This window comes from Acinonyx jubatus, chromosome D1 (assembly GCF_027475565.1).
Source record: "Acinonyx jubatus isolate Ajub_Pintada_27869175 chromosome D1, VMU_Ajub_asm_v1.0, whole genome shotgun sequence".
NCBI lineage: Eukaryota > Metazoa > Chordata > Mammalia > Carnivora > Felidae > Acinonyx > Acinonyx jubatus.
In genome coordinates this window covers 113,045,525-113,069,671 of record NC_069390.1, presented here as the reverse complement: position 1 = coordinate 113,069,671, position 24,147 = coordinate 113,045,525, and the positions used below count along the sequence as shown (strand labels likewise).

General features: G+C 43.5%; 1 long non-coding RNA gene across 2 annotated transcripts; it reads right to left on the bottom strand.

Annotated features, from left to right (window-relative positions):
* Positions 1-426: 426 nt before the first annotated feature.
* LOC128311977 (uncharacterized) lies at positions 427-23,913 on the bottom strand. Of its 2 annotated transcripts, none has more exons than XR_008290754.1 (3): positions 23,672-23,903; positions 7,280-7,397; positions 427-602 (listed from the first exon to the last, which is right to left on the bottom strand). It is a non-coding gene; the product is annotated as an uncharacterized LOC128311977 (long non-coding RNA). The 2 variants fall into 2 exon arrangements; XR_008290755.1 differs by lacking the exon at positions 427-602 and adding an exon at positions 628-664 and having other exon boundaries at positions 23,672-23,913.
* Positions 23,914-24,147: the final 234 nt, after the last annotated feature.

The window sequence follows — 24,147 nt, the reverse complement described above, 5'->3', positions numbered from 1 at the left end:
TGGAGGAGCGACAGTATGTTATGCTGGGTGAAAAAGAGCCTGTCAGAGAAAGACAAATACCAGATGATTTCACTAACACATGGAAATGAAACGAAACAAAGGTGGGGGGGAGGAGACAGTGACAAACAAACAGACTCTTAACTAGAAAACAAACTGAGGGGTTCCACAGTGAGGTGGGGGAATGGGTGAAACAGCTGCTGGGGATTAAGAAGTGCACCTGGGATGAGCTCCGGGTGACGCGTGGAAGTGTTGCTCTATATTGTACACCTGAAACTAATATTACACTGCATGTTTACTAAGTGCAACTTAAAGTAAAAGATCACATAAGGTTAAGACACCTACCTACCAGGTTTTCTGTAGTTTTCAATCACTTCACTAGGTTGGAAAAATAACCATAAATTTTTTAAGAAGCATGTATGATGTGGGGGACAGTTTGTGCCCTTACCTCAGTCTCTGGTTCCAGCAGGACTTGGAAAGTGGGTCCCAGCTCATTCTTCTAGAAGGTCCTGAGAAGAACATTTCGTGTATTCACGTCCTAATGGAATGCAGCTCCCATTCTTCTGAATTTCTGTCAGGGTTTCTTACCGGAAACAAGCCTGGATCTGGAACAAACCATCGACTGCATCAATGAGGTGATGTCGCGGGACCCCGCAATCCACAAGTCCTTTAGTAAAATACGTCTTGTTCAAAAACTGTCCTGGAAGAGGTGGAATGACACACGGGAACAGCCCAGAAAATGCAAAGGCCTGTGCAGCTCAGCAACCAGCTTGCCCAGGGAAGCCACCCAGTGCCCCCTCCTCAGCACTCAGTGCAACAAGGCAGCTTCTCTCTGGCGACTCAGGAGATGCCAAGTTGCTGCAAAGCTCGCAAAGCTCGCAAGGTCTCCCCTGGCGCAGGCGGCAGAACCCGCTGGAAACGCAGCTCTGCTCTCTGTCCTGAGACAGCGCCAGAGGCCCTGTGCCCTCTGGGAGCAACAGCAACCCTTCCAGCTCTGAGGTGCCCTGGGTCAGAAAAGCCGATGTTGCGCCCTCTGCTGGCCATCACTGCCTAGGCAGAGGAACCGGCCCCTCCGGGTCTGTGGTGCTTGTGCTCTCCCTGCTGGCTACCATGGGGATTCCTGCAATGTTGAAGGCCCTGGTCGCTCAGCTGAGGGACTGAAGGTGCTCTGGGCAACTCAGCCTGTTCTCCACATTGGGAAGGGTCTTAGTGACAGGGACTGGGACACAAAGAAATCTTTTCCTTCTCCTTTCTTTTGAGTGAAGAATGAAACCAATTTTATTAACATAATGACATCATTTGTAATGTTTTAAGCAATGTCCACAGAAAAATAGACCGCCAACTTACACATGCTGAGCAAGTAATTGTGTTTACCACCAGAGTGTTTAGGTTAAAGAATTGACACCTTTGAGAGAGAGATAACTGCTTCCAGCTATGGAATAAATGAGTCCTAGGGATACAAGGGACAGTCAATGGAATAGGGTCAATCCTGTAATAATACTGTTGCATGCTTTCACAGGATAGTTACACTTGTGCTGAAGTACAACATAATTTATAGACATATGGAATGACTAAAATGTATGCCTAAAACTAATACAACAAATGTGTGAAGAATATTTCAATTAAAAGTCGACATCCTTTACGCTATCTTTATCTTTTTTTTTGCCAATAAACTATCATTCCTGAGGCGCTTGGGTGGCTTAGTCAGTTAGGCATCTGACTTCCCCTCAGGTCATGATCTTGCAGTCCATGAGATTGAGCCCTGTGTCAGGTTCTGTCCTGACAGCTCAGAGCCTGGAACTTGCCCCAGATTCGGTGTCTCCTGCTCTCTCCCCCCTTCCTCCCTCAGACTCTCTCCAAAAAAGAAAAACAGAAACATTATAAATTAAAAAAAAATCATTCCTAATTTAGAATCTGTGAAATTCCATTTATACCAGATTGTCTAACATCACCATCTTGATGTTGAGAGCTTATCTGAATAGTCACTAATAATATCTTTGATGACACATATGTGGCAGGGTCAGAATGCAACTTACAGGGAGCTATGCATCTGTTATGAATTTACTGTATGTATCCTTGGCTAATATTTCCAATGAAATGCACTTTAGGGATACAGATGTATGAAATAATGTCCATCAGTCATAGAGGTCAAATTCCTATAGGACCATTATGCCTTCAATTACTAATTGTCATCTCTTCAAAATTAAAATAAAGCTGGGACAAGAAAATGTCTTTGAATTTGATGTAAGAGAAGACTATGGTGTTTTAAAGGGTTCACCTACCATCTGGCATCCTCAGTTTGGCAGTGGACAGGAGGATAGAAACCCACGATCTTGATGCACACCGCTAGTTCCAGAGGGAGAATATGGACCTTCTTGTCAAATACTTTTTTATAATATCAGCAGTTCAACTCTGCCAGGTCCAGACTGCCGGAACTAGGGGCAACACAATGCCTGATATCTGGATTCAGAACATGAGGAAGACCAGCTGGTAAGGAGTGCTGGGAAAATCCAACAGGGCCCGGGACAATGAGGGAAGAGGAGTCCGGGTCCCCTCCCCACAGGGCAGGCTCTGGCGTTTACCTGCCAAAGAGCAGCACACTCTCCCTCAAGACATGCCTCTCCATGACAGAACATGAGGCTGTGCCCCCACAATTCCGGGAGAAATGAGGGATACCCATGTTTTCAAATGCAATAGCCTCTGCAAAGCTTGGCCCCAGGGATGTTGGAGTCTTGGAGTCATGGAACACTGATGCCCATGATACCTGCCATTTCTACCCCAGCACTCAGAGACACTTCATACATCCCCTCTCCCCTGGCCCACCTCACCCCATCCACATTCCTGGACCAGGTCTCTACTTTCTCCTTGTACTTCCTCTTTGTCTCTGTTTCTCTCTAACCACATCTCTCTCTATTTCTTCCTTTCACTCTCTAGGACTTGCCCAATTCCCCTATCACAAATTTAATGTCTCTCTCCCTGCCTGTCTCTTTCTCCACCTCTCCCCAGGTTTCAGGATATCTGCTCTGTGCATGCAGCCCTGTCCAGGAGCACAGGGCACTCCTGTCTCTCCCTCTCTCATGTCTTGTTTTGTCCCAGGCCCTGATCACAATGGAGGAGAATCCCCTGTACAGCAGCTGCTCATGTTGACATTTGCTAGAGCAATGCTGGCAGCATGTGGACAGCCAGACATTTACCGTTGGTGGCCCAGCCATGACCCAAAAGCTCCTGGAGGGCTGGCTGCTTCCCTAAGCTGGGAGGAAAAAGGGGCTCACAGGGTTCAGCGTCCCTGGGGCAAAGTGGATTGGTTTGGCCTATGTAGAAGGAGCCATATGCTTACACCCAATTCTCCTGGGTGGTGTCGAAGGAACCTAACTCAGACCATGGAGCTCTGCCCTCCTCATCCCTCAATAAGGCAACAGGGGAAGCTTTGTGGGACATCATGTGACTCACCACAAAAGCTGCACCATTTGCCCCCCTGGAGGCCACCTGGATTGGTGCTATTGGGGGCAGCTGGAAGGTGCACAAGGGCACAAGAGCTGAGTTAATGCAGGGCCTCCTTACCGGTCTCCTGAATCCATTCCTCACCATCGGAAGAGACCCTTTCCTGGAGACAGATACCTGCCCTCCTCATCAGCACAAACCCCATCAACTAGCACGCACGCCGTGTGCTCAGGAGTATCTATCTACAGATATAACAACGACGACCAGATCTCCCTAAAGGATGTATCCAACTCCTCAGATGGAACTATAGGTCCCTTCCAAGCATTACAACCCCAAAGAATGATCTGTCTTCTTCCACCAATCGTGTACATACTATGTGTTGGCTAACTGCGTATACAGGAACCCCAAAGTGTACACTTGATGGGGAATGAGTGTTGATTTTCCTGGAAGCAGACGCTGACACAGAAACACAACTGAGACAAGTGTATTAGGGGACATTAGGAAGGACAAAGTGGAGTGGACAGGGTGGTCAGGGAAAGCATTCAGACCAAGGGACAGATTAGACACCATCTCTAAATATATAATAACCACAGCTGGTTTGTAATGGTTCATTGTCCTCTTCAAATTTCAAACGGATTGCCCTCTACGTCAAAGTGATTTTGAGTTATTGCAAAGGGATCTTCTGTTCTCTTGTATGCATTTTGTCTTCTACAATACATCTGTGGCCTTGGATGAGCACATATTTGTGTGGCTGCATTTGTGTGTCTACCTCAGATCTTAGATGTAGATGCCTGAATATACACATTCTCATACTTATATTTTCCTTCTTTGTAAAATAGGACCTGAATTTTAATAGAAAAAACACACGGGTCTTTGTTGTATCTTTTGAAACAGGAACTGCCAATCTCCCAACCTCAGGCATTATATCCTTAGTTTCATGAAACTGAATGAACATCTGTTGATTATCTTCTGTGTGCAGATACATTCATTTCCACCCTGAGAAGGGTGAATGCCCACTCATCCCATACATTTTACAAATTCCTTATGTGCTTAACCACCTCTTCATCGCACTGACCTCAGAGACCAACATTGTTCCTGCTTCTCAGATTACAATGCTGAGGCTATGAGATGGCCCCACTGAGAGCTGGCATTAGGGCTGAGACAGAAGGATCACAGGCAGTGCCTCTGGAAATTGTGAGGGAAGTTTCAGAGATGCAAACCTTCATTCAGGGTCATGACAGTAGGTTGAGGGGTGCGGTGACAAGATTCCAGCAGGGGCGTTTCCTGGTCAACCCTGATTTCCCTGCTAAGAGTCTGATTCAGGCTGAAGGCCAAGGAAGCCACACAGATAATCTACAACCTTTCATCACATTTAGTCTCACAGAGGCACACAAACTTAGCAGACAAGCATCCCATAAGAACCAAGGTAAACTACAAATCTCCAGGGCATTCTTTCACAAGGATCCAGAACCTTCAGGAGAACCTCCAAGGGAAACAACAGTCTTTATTTAGATAATGAACTAGGTGCACTTTGGCCACAATGACATTTCAGAGATGATACCTGCATGAACTATCCTTGAACCCATACAGCAGCTCGGTGTGGATGTCACCCTGCGCTCACTCTCCCTGCCCTCACTCTCCCTGCCCAGGTTGTGGGCCCTTCCACAAATGGCCTCCAACTCCATCTCACTGAGTCCAACACCCTCCCCTCTGCACCATCTCAGCTCTCCCTTCTCATGCACAGTCTCCAATTGATTCCCATGAGATTCATGTCTCCGTCTCTTGTACCTGAGGACCCATTACTGGAGCTGCCATTATTGTAGACCAGAATCTCCATGTAATTTAACACATGTGACTCTCTCCCCATTAGGACAGTTGAAGCCCCTGATGGTAAGGGTTTGCCTCATCTCTCACAGAGCCAGGGACATAGACTGTGTACTGGGCACATCTGCAGAACTGATATGCCTGCTTTTCTATGAAAAGACTCTTTCCTTCTCCATAAAGGATATATGCAGCCCAGCTCAATAATGGAAACGACACAGCCCAACATATGTATGTCCTGAGAAACTTGAGGAATCTGAACAGTGTCCACATCCAGCAGCACCCTTGCATTACAAAGCATGTGAGACCATCTCTACGTCTTCTCAAAGACTCAACAACATAGAAGCTGAACATGCTGAACATGTCAACTCATACAGCTCAGTTCATCTCACAAATAGTCGAGGTGGAGGTGGTGGGTCCTGTCACTGAGAATACCAAGGAGCTGGAGGTAGCCCATAGAGCCCATGAACAGTGATAAAGGGTATCTGTGGGGGATGGACCTGGGAAAGAAGGAGGTCCTCTTGCATCCATAGGGACCTACAGAACAGAAGTGACAGGTGTGTTGGTATGACAGACAGAAACAGAATGCCCACAGGAGCTGAAACACAATGAAGCAGGTGTCAACACCTGACCCCTTGTTCATTCATGGGTTCTAGTAGAACAGAGCATCAGTGTCAGAAAACTCTACCCTTCCATGAGGTCCCACCTATAGCCTGAAGTTACCAGATGCCACAAGGAAAAACGACTGTCGCCACACGTCACTGCACATGTTTACAAATGCAGAAAGCCAAGGAGTCCTATTCTGGAAGATTGATGGCAATAATGCCAGTCTAATAAAGGAACATATTCCAGAGAGGCAGGTGTCTGTGTCCTCTTCCACCAGATCTGCAGACTTTTTATTTGCACATTGAAAACAGACAGAACATGAAGGAATGAAAGAAATGACCAGAACCACACAGAGATCCATGGCCACCCCAAGGTCAAAGCTCAACCTGCCATCCCATTCCTGTCCTCACTCTGCTTCCCTCCCTGAAAAAGACATCTTCTGTGCAAGGCCACAGAGACCTCTGAGGAGATGGGGATTCCTGGAGTCCTGCATGGGGCCTGGAAATGTGCTTTGGAGGGAAACACATTACCTGTGCATATTCATTGGCCTCAAGTATGTTTATCTTAATTCACAGGTAATTCAGCTTTTAAATACAATATGAGTTGCAGAGCTATTTTGTGCCATTGTAAAAGGGAGGTAGAAATTCTACATAAAAGAATGAACAGAAACATGTCTCAATTTCAGGTGCAAAACTCCCATAAGGTATCATGACACAAAGTACCAATTACAACTGCTCCCGGGACACAAGAGAACCTACTCATATAAACACAACTGAAGAACTCTGTGAGGTATTGGCCCTGCAGGTAATCACTGATTCTCTCCCTTCACGACTGCAGTTCCACGTACATTTTTTATTACACGTGACTCTTCTGAAAATTCAGAATATTTCCACCTAGGGGACAACTGGAGAAATTCTCTCTTGTACATTTACCAACACAGAAGGACCAGTAATGAATTCTGAAATTTTTCTAAGAACCCTCAGCACTGCACAAAGCACACAATATAATGTTGGAAAGACTTTTTATCTACTCCAGTCATGAGGCTCATAGCAGACATTCTGAACACATTCATGGCCTACACTGAAATAGGAAAAAATGAAAATAATCAGGATAATCCCGTGTAAAGAAGGTGCGGAAGGAGTCAGACGCTCCAGAAGACTTGAGGGTGCAGTGAAGTGTCATCCTCCTCAAGTTATTTCCACAAACCCTAAGTGAGAGCCATGTGGTCCTCAGCCTCCACACACTTGTGGCGTCCAGAGGCACTAGCTAACATGACGATGTTACATTGGAGAGGTCTGGAGGCTTGTGAGCACATAAATCAAACAGTAAAGACACCAGAGGACAAAGAAAACCAGACAAGGCCAGATAAAAGTTTCCAGAAAGCATTGCAACTGAAACGGGTAACAGAATTTACCTTGTCTTTCTCTGCATCCTTGGTAGAGACACAAATGATATTTCCCATGGGAGCTGCATCACGTCTTAGGTCTCATAAAGGATGGAGGTGGATGGAGGTTGATTCTGACTTGCATAGACTGTGTAGAAGAAAATCAAACCATTCACAACATGTTTCATTATACTCAACTCATTCACACTCTCGGGTCCCTTACCAGGGACAGAGCGTTTTTCATGTGCCTCATGTGACCCTTGAGGACAAGAGGGACTTCTGATCCTGTCTCTTGAGGAAGGTTCACAGGGCCCTGGTTCAGGTGTTTTTATAGCTAATCAAGCAGCTGTGAACAGCTCAGGTCTCAACTCGCTAGAAAGTATGTTAGGGGTGTGTTTCATCCCTCAGAGAGCCCAGCACATGGTCTCTGTACAAGCTACATCCTAGGGAGTGCTATGTCTGTCAGCATGTATAAGGCCTCTTTCCTTCTCTATCAGAGACACGTGTTGCCCATCTCACTATGTGGAAATGACTGCCCATTTCATGCATGTCCTGAGAAACTTGAAGAACATTACAATGTCCTCACTCAGGCTGACCTGAAAGCCCTGTGGTGCCATCACTGCATCTTCTCTAAACACATAACAAGTAAAAGACAAAACGTGTTTTATAAGTCAACTCATACTGGTCATATCATCTTTCCACATGGTAGAGGAGGAAGGTGAGGTCCCAGAGGACCCCAGTTTGGAGAAGCTGGGGGTGACCCAAAGCCCATGGGTGGTGATAAAGGTCAGCCCATGGGGTATGACATGGGGGGCACTTCTGGGAAAGGAGGAAACATCCTGGAAACCACGTGGACCTGCAGGACAGAAATTAAACTTTTGAGATGTGGTAGGGTAAAAGGTGAAAAATCCAACACCAACACCAACACTAACATACCTGAATCCCAATGAAGCCGAATGACACATGTCTCTTTCCTCTCCACCTGGTTTCAACAGGGCAGCATCAGTGCCACTAAACTCCACCCTTCCCACTGGGTCCCACCTAGAATTTCTAAGAGTTGGAGGAGACAAAGCAGTGCATTGCTGGCAACATGGTACTAGCTGTGTCTGCAATGTGGGGAAGGAAGTGGCTAGTCTTAAAGGATCAGAGGGATAATTCCAGACTACTAAAGAAAGTCTGTTCCACACACACAGTCTTCTATGTCCAGCACTACTCTCCACCCAGCCCTTCACCACCTCAACAGCTCCGTCTTGGCATAGTAAGAGCTGAAATGATGAGGAAGAATTTTGTTTCTGTACTGTTCATTTACATCTTTAATCCATTTCAAGTTAATTCTTGGGGTGGTATAACATAAGGTGCTAAGCTTTATTCTTATACACGTGAATATCCAATTTTCCCAGTCCCAGTTATTCAAGAGACTACCCTTCTCCACTGTGTATTCTTGACTCCCTTGTCAAATTCTAGTTGACTGTGCATGCAAGGGTTTAGTTTGGGCTCTCAATTTCCATTCCATTGTCTTGTGTGTGTGCTTATGCCAGTGACATACATGATTTCTTTGTGTTAGGATTCAGCTTGCAATCAAGAAGTGTGATGCCTCCTGTTTTGATCCTTCTTGCATTGGCTACTTGGGGTCTTTTTTTGATTCCAAATACATTTTAGGATATGTTTTTCTAATTGCATACAAATTGCATTGGAGTCTTGATAAAGATTGCACTGAATCTCTAGATGGATATGGGTAATACGGACATTGTATCTGTATTAATTCCTCTGAAAGATGGACGTGGGATGGCTTTTCACTGACTTATCTGTTCTCCTGTTTCTTTCATCCAAATTGAATTTCTTCCATTTCTGTACATGGGTGTTATACTTTTCTGTAGAGAGATCTTTCACTTCCTTGGCTAAATTTATTCCTATAAAGTTTATTGTTTTTGATGCTATTGTAAATGGATTGTTTTCTTTTCTTCTTAGATAATTTGGTTAGTGTATAGGAAAAGCTACAGAATTTGATACGGTGTCTTTCTAGTTTGGAACTTTAATGCATTTCTTGATTAGATATTAACAAGTTCTTTTACACTGATTTTTATTTCATTCTTTTACCTTACTAAAAAAAAATGATGTTATTTGGGAACAGCTGATACAGTGTGTTACATTAGTTTCAGATGAACAACACAGTGATTGGACAAGTGTATACATTCTGATATGCTAACACAGTTGTAGCTACAATCTGTCACCATGCATCACTATTCCAGTACCATTCTCAATGTTCCCTATGCTATATCTTCCATCTGTAATTTATTATTCCATAACCAGAAGCCTGCATCACCCAATCCCCTTCACATATATATGGCATCCTTGTCTTGTTCCTGATCTTAGAGGAAAATCTTTCACAATTTCATTATTGAGTATGATGTTAGATATGGGCTTCACATACATGGCCTTTCTTATGTTGAGATATGTTCCCTCTACGGGGAATTTTTAAAGAGTATTTTAGCACAAATGGATACCAAATTTTCTCAGAACTTTTTTTTGTGTTTATTGACATCGTCACAGGGTTTTCTTTTTAATTTTTAAAATGTATGGGGCATCTGGGTGGCTCGGTTGGTTGAGTGTCCGACTTTGATTCACATCATGATCTCACGGTCTATGGGTTCGATCCCCGCATCAGGCTCTGTGCTGACGGCTCAGAGCCTGGAGCCTGCTTCGGATTCTGTGTCTCACTCTCTCTCTGCCCCTCCCCTGATCATGCCCTGTCTTTCTCAATCTCTCTCCCTCTCTCTCTCTCTCTCTCTCTCTCAAAAAAAATAAACATTAAGAAAATTTTAAAAAATGTATTTATTTTGTTTAGTTTAAATTTATTTATGTATTTCTTTAGTATTTATTTTTTCAAGTTTTTATTTCAATTCCAGTTGGTTAGCATACAGTGTAATGTTAGTTTCAGGTATACAATGTAGTCATCCATCACATACAACACCCAGTGTTCCTCACTACTAGCGCCCTCCTTAGCCCATCACCCATTTAACCCATCCCCCTGCCCACCTCTCTTCTAGTAATCCTCCGTTTGCTATTTATAGTTAAGAGTCTGGTTTCTGGTTGATTTTTCTTTCATTCAAGTATGTGAGGGGTCACATTTATTGATTTGCATTTCTGAAACATACTTCCTTTACAGGGAAAAAACCCTACATCACGGTCAATGATCCTTTTAATGTGATGCTGAATTTGGTTTGCCTGTATATCACTGGGAATTATTCATCTATATTCATCATGGGAATACTGGCCTATAGTCTTCTGTTCAGGTAGTATCCTTTTCTGGTTTCCTATCAGGGTAATTCCAGCCTCATGAAATGAGTTTTTGGTGTTCATTCCTTTTGAATCAATGAGAGGACTGCTGTTATTTCTTCTACAAATGTTTGGTCACATTCACCAGCGAATCTACCTGGTCCTGGGCTTTTCTTCCCTGAGAGAATTTCGATTACTGATTCAATTTACTTACTTTGGTTATCTTCTTGTATTGATACAGTCTTCTTTAATGGGTTGGTGCAAACCTTCTATTTCTTCCTGATACAATCTTGGTAGGTTGTGTGTTTCTAAGAACCTATCCATTTCTTCTAGGTAGGAGGTTTGCTGGCATCTAATTTGGCCATGGTCGCCTCTTTGTCTCCTTAATGTTTCTTTGGTATCAGGTGTAATGTCTACACTTTTATTTATAATTATTTTGAGTTGGGTCCTCTCTCTGCCTTAGCATAGTCTATGTATAATCTTGAAAATTTTGTTTCACTCTTCAGAAAACCTACTTTTGGTCTTCTTCATATTTTCTATTGATTTCATGGTCTCAGTTTCATTGGTTTCCATTCTCATATGCATTACTTCCTCCCTTTTGAGAACATTGGACATTGCAGATTGTTGTTTTTTTCTAGTTCTTTTAAGTTAAAGGTAGGTTGTTCATTTGAGTCCCAAATCTATCCCCCACTAATGCAAGACCAGTGACTCATCAGAGAACCTTCAATAGGTCTCTCCTGCCCTATTTCTCATCCTCCAAACTCTGAGAAATGGAACCAGAAAATTTATATGAAGACACAACAGATGAAAACTTCCTTAATGCGGGGAATGAAACAGATCCAGAAGCAGGAGGCACAAAGAATCCCCAAAATATTCAACAGAAGCAGATCCACATCAAGTCATCTAGTAATTAAAATGCAAAATGCCGTGATAAAGAAAAAAATTTAACAGCAGGAAAACAAAAGATGACAATTACCTACAAGAGAAACCCCCATAAGGTTATCACTGGATGTTTTTCAGAAGAAACTTTGAAACTGTAAGTGAACAGCACGGTATGGTAAAGGTGCTGAATGGATAACATCTGCAGCCGAAGAGAGTCTATCCACAACACTATCATTCAGATGGAAGGAAAGATCAAGAGGTTCCCAAATAAATACTCAGGGATTTCACAACCAACAAACCACCCCTGCAAGAAATGTTAAAAGGGACTCTTTAAGTGGAAAAGAAACACCTAAAGTGACAGTATTAAAGTGCGAAACACAAAAGCAATAAAAATGAGTATGTCTGTAAAACATCAGCCAAGGTATTTGCGATATGAAAGGTTTTGAAATATGACACTACATATCTACAACACGGGGAGGAGAGGAGAGGAGTAAAGAACTGGTTCAAACTTCAACAACTATCAACTTAATATAGACTTCTATATGCACAAGTGGTTAGGTACAAACCTAATAATAACCACAAATCAAACACCACCAATACATATGCAGACTATAAAGACAAGCAATTTCAACTGTGGTACTAAAGAAACCCAGAAAACCCTAAAAAGGAGAAAGAGGAGAAAGGATCAGAAAGATTCAGAAACAACAATCATCAAGTAATAAAAGGACGAGTATATGTCTATCAATTACTTTGAAGGAAACAGAATAAATGCTCAAATCAAAGGCACAGGGTGACAGATAGGGGCACCTGGATGGCTCAATCACTTGAGATTTCGACTCTTGATTTTGATCAGGCTATGATGCCAGAATCATCGGATTGAGCCCCAATTGGGCTCTGCACTCAGCATGGAACTTGCTTAAGATTCATCCTCACTCTCATTCTCTCTCTTTCAATCTATCTTCCCTCATTCCCCCCACCCCGCACTCCCATCCCTGAGCTCTCTCTCCTCTTAATAAAAGGCACTGGGTGAGAGAATGAATGAAATATAGGACCTATCTATCCTCTACCTATAAGAGAGTAATTATAGAAGTAAATTATCAAAAGAAAACAGCAGTAGCCATACCTATATCAGACAAATAGATTTAAAAATAAAACTCTAACAAGAGAGAAAGAAGGACACTATAATGATAAAAGGTATAATCCAACGAAAGATACAACAATTGTAAACATATATGTGCTCAACCTGGGAGCATCCAATACACAAAACACTGAAAACCTAAAGTAAAGAATTGATACTCATACAATCATAGAAGGGCACTTTAACACTGCAAAGATATCAAGGGAGATATCATTCCATCAGAAAATATACATTTGTGTATTTTCTAATAACAGCATGCACATGGGTTCCAGAATTAGTGAAGAAATACTCGACAAGGAACTTAGAATATCACCATGTCATTTACAAAGCGCGACGGCAGCGGCACGAGAGGATTCCTAAAGCCTACTCCAAGGGTGGCAATTACATTTGTCTAGCCTTGGAACACATAGAATAATCCTGACTGGCACACACCCTGGTGACTCCACTCAGCCCTTTGGGGAGACACCTACTCTGCTCTGGGGTAACGACCTGGAGCATCCAGGGACCTAACCCTAAACCAAATGGTTACCGTAACCAGAATACTCACCCTACACCTACCCCTATATATCATACTAACACTACAACAGATGCACATTGGAGCATGTGCCCACATTTCAGCCTTACATGGAATTCAAAACACTGATGTCGCTTCGACCCTGGTGACTTCCCTGGACCGAACCATAAACCTCTCACAAAACCACGTGGCTGGGGTCCAGAAGTGGTAAGGGGTCACTCGGAATGGAACCTGGAACCTCACCATGTCACTTCCCAGGCCCAGCTGCAGCTGCCCGAAAGGATTCCTGAGGCTTACCCTACCAGGGGGCCATAGATTTGTGTGAAATTGGAAGCCAAAGAGTGATCTTGACAGGCACCCTCTCTGTGCCCTCAACTCAGAACTTCGGGGAGACCACTGCACTGATGTGGGTTCAAGGCCTGGAGCCTCCTGGGACCTAACCCTAAACCTAACCCATCCCCTAAACGGAATCCTCCACCGAAGTCTAAGCCGACCTCGAACCATAACCCTATACTTGAGCTCCACTGTCGCATACGCCCTCACTTCAGACCTCGAGGGAGATCATGAGTCTCGGGTTGCAGTGGTCCTGGCGACGCCCTGGACCGAACACTAACCCTAGCTAACCACGGGGACCCAATACCCCAGTCTGACAACACCACGCGCCAAGGGTCCAGAAGAGGTGCAGGCTAACTCGGCATGGAACCTGGAACCTCAACATGTCGTTTCCCAACCCGGCTACAGCTGCCCGAGAGGATTCCTGAGGCCTCCCACAACAGGGGACCAGAGAGGTTGTGGTCTTGGAAGCCAAAGATTGATCCTGAGCGGCACCCTCCCATGTGCCCTAAACTCAAACCTCCAGGGAGTACACTGCACTGCTGAGGGGTCACCACCACATCCTCCTAGGAACAAACCCTAACCCTATCCCTACCCGTAACCAGAACAATCCACCGAAACCTAAGCCGACAACGAAACCAAACCCTAGACTTCAGCTGCAACGTCGCATGGGCCCTCACCTCAGTGCTCGAGGAAGATCATGAGACTAGAGCTGCTTCAGCTCTGGCGACGTCCTTGGAAAGCCCTCTCACCATGGGGACCTAATAACAAAGTCTGACAACACCACGCGCCTGAGTCCCAGAAGCAGTGCATGGTCACTTGGCATGGAACCTGGAAGGTCACAATGTCGTTCTCCAGGCACGGCAGCAGGTACCCGAGAGGATTCCTAAAGCCACACCTACCAGGGGCCCATTGAGTTGTGTGGCCTTGGACCCAGAGACTGATCCTGAACGGCACCCTCCCATGTACCCTCAAATCAGCCCCTCGGGCACACCTCTGCACCGCTGTGGGTTTGGCGCCTGGAGCCTCCTAGGACCTAATGCTAACCCTAAGCCTAACCCTACCCCTAACCGCAACCCCCCACTGAAACGTAAGCCGACCTCGAAACCCAACCTTACACTTGAACCGAACCGTCGCATGGGCCCTCACCTCAGACCTCCAGGGAGATCACGAGACTAGCGTAGCTTCGTCCCTGGCGACGTACCTGGACAGAACCCTAACCCTAGCTAAGGCTTTCTCCCCATGGGTCCCAATCCCAAAGTCTGACGACACCACGCGCCTGGGGTCCATAAGCAGTGCAGGCTCACTCGCCATGGAACCTGGGAGCTCACCATGTCGTTTCATAGGCCGGGTGCAGCAGCCCGAGAGGATTCCAGAGGCCTCCCTGACCAGGGGCCCATTGACCTGTGTGGCCTGGGCAGCCAAAGACTGATACTGACCGGCACCCTCCCTTGTGCCCTCAACTCAGCCCTTCGGGGAGACCACTGCACTGATGTGGGTTCAGCGCCTAGAGCCTCCTGGGACCTAACCCTAACCCTAAACCTACCCTTAAACAGACCCTTCCACCAAAGCCTAAGCTGGCCTCAAACCCTAACCCTACACTTGAGCCACCCCATTGCATGGGCCCTCACTTCAGCCCTCGAGGGAGATCATGAGACTGGAGTCGCTCCGGCCTTGGCAACGTCACTGGACCGAACCCTAACCGTAGCTACGGCTCTCTCCCCATGGGGACCCAATCCCAAAGTCTGACAACACCACACTCCCGGGGTTGTTCAGCGGTGCAGGGTCACTCGGCATGGAACCAGGAAGCTCACCATGTCTTTTCCCAAGCCCGGCTGCAGCTGCCCGAGTGGATTCCTGAGTCCTCCCTGACCAGGGGCCCTTAGAGTTGTGTGGCTTTGGAAGCCAGAGACTGATGCTGACTGGCACCCTTCCTAGTGCCCTCAAATCAGCCTTTCGGGGAGACCACTGCACTGCTGTGGGTTCGGTGCCTGGAGCCTCTTGGGACCTATCCCTATCCCAAAACCTAACCCTAACTGGAACCCTCCCACGAAATCTAAGACGTCCTTGAACCCTAACCCCACATTGAGATGCCCCGTCGCATGGGCCCTCACTTCATCCCTCGAGGGAGATCACGAGACTAGAGTCGCTTCGGCCCTGCAATGTCCCTGGACCGAACCCTAACCCTAGCTAAGGCTCTCTCCCCATCCCTACCCAACCAAATTCTGACAACACCAGGCGCCTGGGGCTCAAGGCAGTGCAGGGTCACTCAGCATGGAACCTGTAAGCTCACCATGTCGTTTCCCAGGCCCGGTTTCAGTTGCCAGAGAGGATTCCTGAGGCCTCCCCGAACAGGGACCCATAGATTTGCGTGGCCTTGGCAGCCAAAGACTAATCCTGACCGGCACCCTCTGCTGTGCCCTCAACTGAGCTATCCAGGGACACTACTGCCCTGCTGTGGGTTCAGCGCCTGTGGCTTCCTTGGACATAAACCTAACCCTAACCCTACCCTGAACCGGTACCCTCCACGGATACTTAAGCCGACCTCTAACCCTGACCTTATACTTGGACCGCCCCGTCGCATGGTCCCTCACTTCATCCCTCCAGGGAGAACAGGAGACTGGAGGTCCTTGGGCCCTGGCGACGTCCCTGGACCGAACTGTATCCCTAGGTAAGGCACTCTCCCCATGGGTACCCAATACCAAAGTCTGAGAACACCACGCACATGGGGTCCAGAAGCAGTGCAGGGTCACTTGGCATGGAACCTGGAAGCTCACCATGTCGTTTCCCAGGCCCGGCTGCAACTGCCCAAAAGGATTCCTGAGGTCTACCCGACCAGGGCCCATGGAATTGTGTGAACTTGCAAGCCAAAGATTAATCCTGACCGGCTCCTCCCTTGTGCCCTCAATGTAGCCCACTTGGGAGACCACTGCCCTGCTGTGGGTTCAGCACCTGGAGCCTCCTGAGTACTAACCCAAACCCTACCCCTAATCAGAACCCTCAACCGAATCCTAAGCTGATCTTGAAACCTTATCAAACACTTGACCCTCGGGGTCGCCTGGTCCCTTACTTCTGCCCTCGAGGGAGATCACGAGACTGGAGTTGCTTTGGCCCTGGCAACGTCCTGGATCGAACCCTAACCCTTGCTCAGACTCCTTTCCATTGGGGACACAAGGCACAAATCATAAATCTTCTATGAGAAATTTGAAGAATCCCAAAGAAATGGAAAACTTTCCGTGCTCATGTATTAGAAGAACAAACATTGTTAAGATATCAATACTAACATAGCAATCGACACATTCAATGCAATCCCTATCAAAATAACATGAACTTTTTTCACAGAGCAAGAACTAACAACCCTAAAATGTGTGAGGATCCAGAAAAGACACCAAAAGCCAAAGTCATGTTGAAAAAGAAAACAAACCTGGAGACATAACTATTTTGGATTTGTGGTGTATTAGAAAGCTGCATTCATCAAGACAGTATGGTACAGGCACAGAAACGGAGACAGACGTCAATGACCAGTATACAGAACCCAGAAATATACCCTCAAACTTATGGTGAGTAATCTTTGATAACACAGGAAGAAGATCCAATGGAATAAAAGAGTCTCTTCAGTAAATGGTAGTAGGAAAACTGGGCAGTGTGAAGAATGAAACTGGATACTTCTTAAAAGACACACACACACACACACACACACACACCTCAAAATGGATGAAAGATCTAAATGTAAGTCAGGAACCATCAAAATCCTAGAGGAGATAACAGGCAATGTACCTCCTTAATCCTGGCCGCAGCAACTTCTCGCTTGTCATGTCTCCAGAAGCAAGGGCAATAAAAACCAAAATGAACTATTGGGTCTGAAGACAAAAAGCTTCTGCACAGCAGGAGACACAATCAGCCAAACTAAAAGGCAACTGAATGGAATGGGAGAAGATATTTGCAGGTAACATATCAGATAAAGGGTTAGTATCCAAAATCTATAAAGAACTTATCGCACTCAACACCCAAAAACCAAATAATCCAGTGAAGAAATGGACAAAAGACATGAAGAGCCACTTTAAGAAAGATGACATCCAGATTGGTCATACATGAAAAGATGCTCAATCTCACTCGTCATCACTGAAATACAAATCAAAACCAAAATGAGATATCCCCTCACACCTGTCAGAAGGGCTAAAATTAACATCTCCGGAAATGACAGATGTTGGCAAGGATGCAGGGAAAGGGAACCCTTTTGCAATGCTGGTGGGAATGCAAAGTGGTGTAGCCACTCTGGAAAATAGTATAGAGATTCGTCACAAAAACAAAAAATAGAACTACACTAGGCCCCAGCAATTGCACTACTAGGTATTTATCCAAAGAATATACTAACACTGACTCGAAGTGGCACATGTACTCCAATGTTTAAAGCAGCATTATCAACAATAGCTAAATTATGCCAAGAGACCAAATGACCACTGAAAGATGAATGGATAAAGAAGATATGGTATATTCATACAATGGACTATTACTCGGCGATCAAAAAGAATGAAATCTCACTGTTTGCAACAACGTGGATGGAACCGGACTTTATTATGCTAAGCAAAATATGTCAGAGAAAGACACACATTCTATGATTTCTCTCATCTGTCGAATTGAATAAAACTGATGAACATAGTGAAAAGACAGCAAAAATAAGATACAAATAGAGAGGGAGTCAAATGATAAGAGACTGTTAAATAGAGGGAAGAAATTCAGGGTTCCTGGAGGGTTACTGAATAAGGGTATGGGCTAAATGGGTGATGGGCATTAGAGGTGGCCCTTGGGATGAGTATTGGGTATATTTTGTACTTGATGGATCACTAAATTCTACTGTTGAAACCACTATAAGGTAACTAACTTGGGCTTAAATTAAAAAAAAAGAAATATTAAAAATAAGTAAAAAATGTACCAGCAGTCAAAAGAAAAGAATATTTACATCAGGCTCTTGAGTGGAAAGGAAAGACTAAAAGTGTTACAGACAAGAAAGGATCAGAGAAAACATCAAGAAACAATGACAAAACAACTAGTAGAATGGGACTAAATATATACCTATCAATAATCACTCTGAATATAAATGGACTAAATGCTCCAATCAAAAGACATTGGATAGGGCGTCAGAATGGACAAAACAAACAAACAAACAAACAAACAAACAAAAAACAATGTCTATCTAGATGCTGCCTACAAAGCCTTATTTGGACTTAAGTCACCTGCAGATTTGAAGTGAGGGAATGAAGAAATATTTATCATGCCAATAATGTCAAAAGAAAGCCAGTAGCAATACTTATATCAGGCAAAATAAACTTTAAAACCGAGACTCTATTTTGGTACCCTTTCGGTAAATACCTAATAGTGACATTGCATGCACCCAATATTTATAGCAGAATTATCAACAGTAGCCAAACTATGGAGAAAGCCCAAGTATCCATCAACTGATGAAGGAATAAAGAAGTTGTGGTGTGTGTGTGTGTGTGTGTGTGTGTGTATACGTATGTATATGCATATGTACATATGTGTATGTTCATATATACATACATACGATATACAATGAAATATAACTCAGCTTCAAGAAGAATGAAATATTTCCATTTGCAACGATGTGGATGGAGCTCAAATGTATTTGCTAAGTGAAATATGTCAATCAGAGAAAGACAGATATATGATTTCACTCATGTGGAATTTAAGAAACAAAACACATGAAAACTAGGGAAGGGGGAAGGAAAAGAGAAGCGTGGTAACAAACCACATGAGTCTCTTAATGTTAGAGAAAAAAGAGAGAAGGTTGATGGAGGGAGATGGGTCAGCGCTGAGCTAGATGGAGGACGAGTATTAAGGAGAGCACTTGTTGTGATGAGCACTGGGTGTTGTATGTAAGGGATGAATCACTGAATTCTACTCCTGAATCTGAGAATGCACTGTATGTCAACTAAGACTTAAATTAAATTAAATTAAGATAAATAAATAAATAAAGCTATAACGAGATGAAGACAGACACGATCTCATACTAAAGGGGACAGCCAAACAAGAATATCCAATGATTGTAAATTTTGATGCACCCAACATGCCATCACCAAGTATATAAAACATTTAGCAACAACCATAAAGGAACTCATTTATAATAATATAACGATAGTAGAGGACTTTAACACATCACTCACATCAATGGACACAATCTATAAACAGAAGATCAACAAGGAAACAATGGCTTTGAATGACACACTGGACCAGATGGGTTTAACAGATATATTCAGAACACTCCATACTAAAATGACAGAGTACACATTCTTTTCAAGCATACATGGGGCATTCTCCAGAAGTAATCACATTCTAGGTCACAAATCAGGCCTCAACAGGTGCCCAAAGACAGAGATCAGACCAAGCATCTTTTCTGACCACAAAGCTAGGAAGTTAACCACACACACACACACACACACACAAAGGAGGAAAGGAAACAAATAAAGGGAGGTTAAATAACATGCTACGAAATGAATGGGTCAAACAGGAAATCAATGAGAAAATACACTGAAACAAATGAAAATGAAAATACACTGGTAAAAACCCTTTGGAATGCGGCAAAAGCAGTCTATGATGGAAGTATATAGCAATACAGGCCTACCTGAAAGAGCAAGAAAAATCTCAAACAATCCTAACTTACAACTAAAGGAATGAGAAAAAGAACAGCAGAAGGAAGGAAATAATTGAGTTTAAGGAAGAAATAAGGAATATACAAAGCAAAAAGACACTAGACCAAATCAATGAAACCAGGCGCTGGTTCTTTGAAAGCAGTAATCAACTTGAAAACCTCCTAGGCAGACTTTTCACAAAAAAGACAGAAAGGACTCAAATAAATAAAATCACAAATAAGAAAGGAGAAGTAACAGTCAACACCACAAAAATACAATTAGAAGATAATATTATGAACAACTACATGCAACAAATTGGACACTCTGAGAAAAATGAACAAATTCCTAGAAACACACAAACTACCAAAACTGAAACGGATGATATCTAAAATCTGAAAACAGAAAGATACCACATCAGTAATTTAAAAAATCTCCCCCAACACAAGAGTTCAGGGTTAGATGGCTTCAGTGATGAATTCTACCATGCATTTAAGGAAGAGGTAATATGTATTCTCCTCGAATTATTACAAAAAATAAAAAAGAAGGAAAACTTACAAATCCATCATATGAGGCCATCATTACCCTGACACCAAAACCAGATGAAGCCTCCACTAAAACCGGAAACTGCAGCGGCGCCTGTGTGGCTCAGTCGGTTTACTGTCCAACTCTTAATTTTGGATTAGGACATTATCTTGTGGTGCATGGGTTCGAGTCCCACGTTGGGCCCTGCCATGACAGTGTGGAGCATGACCAGGATTCTCTCTCTCCCTGTCTCTCTGCCCCTCCCTCACTTTTATGTACTCTATCTAAGGAAAGAAATAAACATTTTAAAAAAATGTTAAAAGAATTTTAAGTAAAACTGCAGACCAATAGCCTGATGAGTATGTATGCAGAATTTCTCATTAACATACCTTCAAATTAAAGTCAACAATACATTAATAGAATCACTTACCATAATCCAGTGAGATATATCCCTGGGCTGCAAGGGTGGTTCCACATTCACAGATCAATCAACATGATGCACCACAGTAATAGAAGAAAGGATAAGAACAATATGATGCTTTCAACAGATGCAAGAAAACCACTTGATAAAATGTCACATCCATTCATGATAAAAACCCTCAGCAAAGTACATGGAGACTCAACCTACCTGCACATAATAAAAGTCATCTATGAAAAACCCACAGCTTATCTCATCCTCAATGGGGAAAAATTGAAAGTTTTTCCTCCAAGGTCAGGGACAAGACAAGGATGACCGCTATCACCACTGTTATTCACATAGTACGGGAAATCCTAGCCACAGCACTCAGACAACAAAAAGAAATAAGAGGCATCCAAATCGGCAAGGAAGAAGTAGCAATTTTGCTATTTGGAACTGACATGATGTGCTCTATAAAAAACATGAAAGACTACCTTAAAAATTGCTAGAATTGATATATGAATTCGACAAGTCACAATATACAGAAATCAAGCTACATAGATGTATTGCATTTTTGTACAAGAATCATGAATTAACACAGAGAGAAAGTAAGGGATCAATCCCATTGACAGGTTCACAAATACCACAAGAAACCAGGAATATACCTAACCAAAGAGGTGAAAGACCTGTACTCTCAAGGCTATGAAACACTGATGAAAGAAATGGAAGAGAACACAAAGAAATGGAAATACATTTCATGTTCACGGATGGCAAAAACAAAATATTGTTACAATGTCTACACTCCTCAAAACAATCTACACATGTAATGAAATCCCTATCACACTAACAAAAACATTTGTCACAGACCTGGAACAAATAATCTCAAAATGTATGGAATGACAAAAGTCCCCAAACTGCCAAAAAAAACTTGAAGAAGAAAAGCAAAGCTGGAGACATCACAATTCCAGACATTAGGTTATATTACAAAGCAGTACTGATCAGAACAGTATGGTACTGGCAAAACAACAACAACAACAACAAAACACAGAGGCATAGATGAATAGAATGGAAACCCAGAAATGAACGGACACCTATATGGTCAATTAATTCTCAACAAAGCAGGAAAGAATATCCAATGGAAAAAAAAGATAGTCTTGGGACACATGGGTGGCTCAGTCACGAAAGCGTGTGATTGCGAATTCAGCTCACGTCATGATCCAGGGCAGTGCAGAGCATGCATGGGATTCTCTCTCTCCATTTCTCTCTGCCCCTGTTTTTCATGCTCTCTCTCTCAAAATAAATACATAAACTTAAAGTCTCCTCAACATATGGTTTTGGAAAAACTGGACAGTAACCTGCAAAACAAAACAAAACAAAACAACAATGGACCACTTTCTTAAAACATACACAAAAATAAATCCAACATGGATAAAGACCTATGTGTGAAACCTGAAACCATAAAAATCCCAGAGGATAATTACCACAGGCAGTATCTTATTTGACATTGCCTGTACAAATGTCTTTGTAGATATATCTCCTGAGGTAAGGGAAACACAAGCAAAAATAATGGGACATCGTAAAAATAAAAAGCTTCCATCACCAAGGAAATAATCAACAAAACTAAAACACCTACAGAATGCTATTTGCAAACGACATCTGATAAAGGGTTAGTGTCCAAAATATATAAAGTTATACAGCACACAAAAAATGAGAAATCCGATTAAAAATGGGTAGAAGACACGAATAGACATTTTCCTAAGGAAGACATACACGTGGCCAAGAGACACATGAAAAGATGCTCAACAATACTGATCTTAGGGGAAATTAAATTCAAAAGTACAATGAGATAATACATCACATCTGTCAGAATGACTCAAATCAATGAATGATGAAACAGCAGTTGTTGCCAAGGATATGGGGAAAGAGGAAACCTCTTACACTGTGGGGAGGAATGCAAACTGGTGCAGCCACTCTGGAAAACATCATGGAGATTTGTAAAAACAACAACAACAACAACAACAACAAAACCTGGAAATAGAACTACCTTACAATCCACCAATTTCACTACGAGGTATTTATACAAAGAATACAAAAATAATTCTTCAAAGGGATACATGCACCCTGATGTTTACAGAAGCATTTTCTACAACAGCCATATTACGGAAACTGCCCAAGCATCCATCAATGATGAATAAATTGAGATGTAGTATATGGAATGTAATATTATTTAGCCGTAAAAGCATGAAATCTTGTCATTTGCCACGAGGTGGATAAAGGGAGAGAATGTTATGCTGGGTGAAATAAGCCTGTCAGAGAAAGACATATACCCGATGATTTCATGAACACATGGCAATAAAACAAAACAAAGGTGGGGGGGGGGGAGGAGACAGTGACAAACAGACTCTTAACTAGGAAACAAACTGAGGAGTTCCACAGTGAGGTGGGGGAATGGGTGAAACAGCTGATGGGGATTAAGAAGTGCACCCAGGATGAGCACCGGGCGATGTGTGGAATTGTTGCTCTATATTGTACACCTGAAACTAATATTACACTGTACCTTTACTCACTGTAATTTAAATTAGAAGATAACATAAGGTTAATGACAGGTACAAACCAAGTTTTCTGTAGTTTTCAATCACTTCACTAGGTTGGAAAAATAACCATGAAATTTTTTAAAAAGCATGTATGATGTGGGGACAGTTTGTGCCCTTACCTCGGTTTCTGGTTCCAGCAGGACTCGGAAAGTGGGTCCCAGCTCATTCTTCTAGAAGGTCCTGAGACGAGCATTTCATGGATCCACGTCCTAATTGATTGCAGCTCCCGTGCTTCTGAATTTCTGTTAGCGTTTCTTCCTGGAAGCAAACCTGAATCTGGAGCAAACCATCGACTACATCTATGAGGTGATGTCGTGAGACCCCGCAATCCACAAGTCCTTTAGTAAAATATGTCTTGTTCAAAAACTGTCCTGGAAGGGGTGGAATGAAACACGGGAACAGCCCAGAAAATGCAAAGGCCTGTGCAGCTCAGCAACCAGCTTGCCCAGTGAAGCCACCTGGCGCCCCCTCCTCAGCACTCAGTACAACAAGACAGCCTCTCTCTGGCGACTCAGGAGATGCCAAGTTGCTGCAAAGCTCCCAAGATCTCCCCTGGGGCGGGTGGCAGAACCTGCTGCAAATGCAGCTCTGCTGT